The sequence below is a fragment of the Prionailurus bengalensis genome, chromosome B3 (genome assembly GCF_016509475.1).
Source record: "Prionailurus bengalensis isolate Pbe53 chromosome B3, Fcat_Pben_1.1_paternal_pri, whole genome shotgun sequence".
NCBI classification, from domain to species: domain Eukaryota; kingdom Metazoa; phylum Chordata; class Mammalia; order Carnivora; family Felidae; genus Prionailurus; species Prionailurus bengalensis.
The window spans coordinates 43,689,609-43,691,996 of record NC_057355.1 but is presented as its reverse complement, the minus strand read 5'-3'; the positions used below and the strand labels follow the sequence as shown (position 1 = coordinate 43,691,996).

General features: G+C 42.9%; 1 non-coding gene across 1 annotated transcript; it reads right to left on the bottom strand.

Annotated features, from left to right (window-relative positions):
• Window positions 1–311: 311 nt before the first annotated feature.
• LOC122469669 lies at window positions 312–418 on the bottom strand. Its single transcript, XR_006293564.1, has one exon. It is a non-coding gene; the product is annotated as a U6 spliceosomal RNA (small nuclear RNA).
• Window positions 419–2,388: the final 1,970 nt, after the last annotated feature.

Sequence of the window (2,388 nt, the reverse complement as noted above, 5' to 3'; positions counted from 1 at the left end):
CATCCATTTTGAGTTTATTTTTGTGAATGGTGTGAGAAAGTGGTCTAGTTTCAATCTTCTGCATGTTGGTGTCCAGTTCTCCCAGCACCATTTGTTAAAGAGACTGTCTTTTTTCCATTGGATGTTCTTTCCTGCTTTGTCAAAGATGAGTTGGCCATACGTTTGTGGGTCTAGTTCTGGGGTTTCTATTCTATTCCATTGGTCTATATGTCTGTTTTTGTGCCAATACCATGCTGTCTTGATGATTACAGCTTTGTAGTAGAGGCTAAAGTCTGGGATTGTGATGCCTCCTGCTTTGGTCTTCTTCAAAAAAAAATATGGAACGCTTCACGAATTTGCGTGTCATCCTTGCGCAGGGGCCATGCTAATCTTCTCTGTATCGTTCCAATTTTAGTATATGTGCTGCTGAAGCGAGCACTCTCACAGCCTTTTAAATGGAAGCCACAGGATCTGAAACACCAATTTCTCCATAGCCTAGACCTTTGCTTCTACAGAATATGGAGTATTAGAGCTGGAAGACATCTGGGGGGTCAACTTTAGGCCAACTCTTACTTAAAAATTTTTTTTAATGTTTTTCTTTTATTTTTGAGAGAGAGACAGAGTGCAAGTGGGGGGGGCAGAGAGAGAGGGAGACACAGAATCCAAAGCAGGCTCCAGGCTCGGAGCTGTCAGCGCAGAGCCCCACACAGGGCTTGAACTCACAGACTGTGGGATCGTGACCTGAGCCGAAGTCAGACGCCCAACTGACAAGCCACCCAGGTGCCTCAGGCCAACTCTTATTTAAATGAATTATTTCCATTGGGAGCTCTGAAGAAGGATGGCAATAACTCAGATATTGATACTTTTAGCCCTGTCCTGGAATATCAGCCTTAAGGGAAGCCCCACAGGTTCTTATCACAAGCATGCAACCCATTCTACTAATTACCACCCCAGAAAAAATAATTACATTGTGCCCTAATTCACCATACAAATGCCTACTTTCCCTCAAGACTGCAACTCTACAGGGCAGGGAGGTTTCCTGCACAGCAATTCCCCCCCCCCCCACCTCCCCTTTGGCCATCTAGATTCCTGCGTTCCTTCTCTACTTCTTTTCTTTTGCAAAAATCTCTGCTTCTCACTCCCTCCACCTTATTAATCAGACAAGACCCCAGCTTCTGGTGAACTCTACCTTCTCTTTCTCTGAGCTTGTACCCAGGCTGCTGAATGTGGATAGAAAAATGCAATAGAGCTGTAAGAGTCACTTTAAATTCATGATCCCCAGCTTCAAATGGACACTCAAAAACTGCCCAGCAGGCTTTTTATTTTTCTTTTGTTGATTTACTTACCTATTCCCTGAGAGGGCTATTTTATACCTCCTTTTCCCTCCTGAAGCCTCCTACATTCCTTCCTCTCTACTCTCAGATGATGACTTCTCATTTCATGGATAAAATTGAAAAATCATCTTCCTTTCACCAAACCTGCAATCTTCATTGGGGCCCATTTTCTCTTTCTTTGGTCTGGTTAAAATGGAAAAAGTGCCCTTCAGCCTATCAAAGTCCAATCGCTTCTACATGCACCCTGGATTTACTCCCCTCAATCACTGTCCTCCCTCGGATGTTCCCTCTTTACACATTATCAGTCTTCTCTCTCTTACTGGATCAGCACTACGAATAAACAAACATGCTGTATTATCTCCTATATTTGTGAAAAGCAAACAGAACAAAATAAAAAGTCTCTACTGACCTCATAGCTCTTTCCATGTATCACCTCATTTCTTGACTTCATAGCCTAAGTCTTCACAAATATAGTTGTCCACACAGTGGTTTCACACTAACTTTTCCCACTTCAGTCTGGCTTTTGCCCCCTTCCCCTCACCAATGATTTCCACTGGAAAAGTACATGCCAAAGTTTCCAAAGACTTGCAGGATGCCAAATCAAATGGAGAACTTCAATCCTCATCTTGTTTAGTTTCTCAGTAGCAGTCAACCAATCCTTCAAATGCTCCCTCTCTGACTCATCACACGATACTCATTCTTCCCTATCTGTGACCTCCAGGTTACAGTGTACTCAGGACTCAATCTTAACTCCTCTCCACTTGCCATGACCAATCTCATCCAGTCCAGTGGCTTGTGACTTTTCAAAACTGGTTTTAATTTTTATCAAAGAAGCATATGCACAGAGTTAAAAAGCCAAACAATACTGATAAATGCCTATTAATATTTTTCTCCCCAAATCAAAATCATCAGACAATCTGACAGTTCCATATCTTTCCCTGGAGTTTTACCTCCTTAGCATCTGCCCTTCTGCATCAACCCAACCTGATTCTCCAGCACAGGTGACATCTCATGACTCCCCTTCACCACTCTCCTGTGCTGTGTGAAATCTTCTCTGGATCCCTTTCTCTTTCTT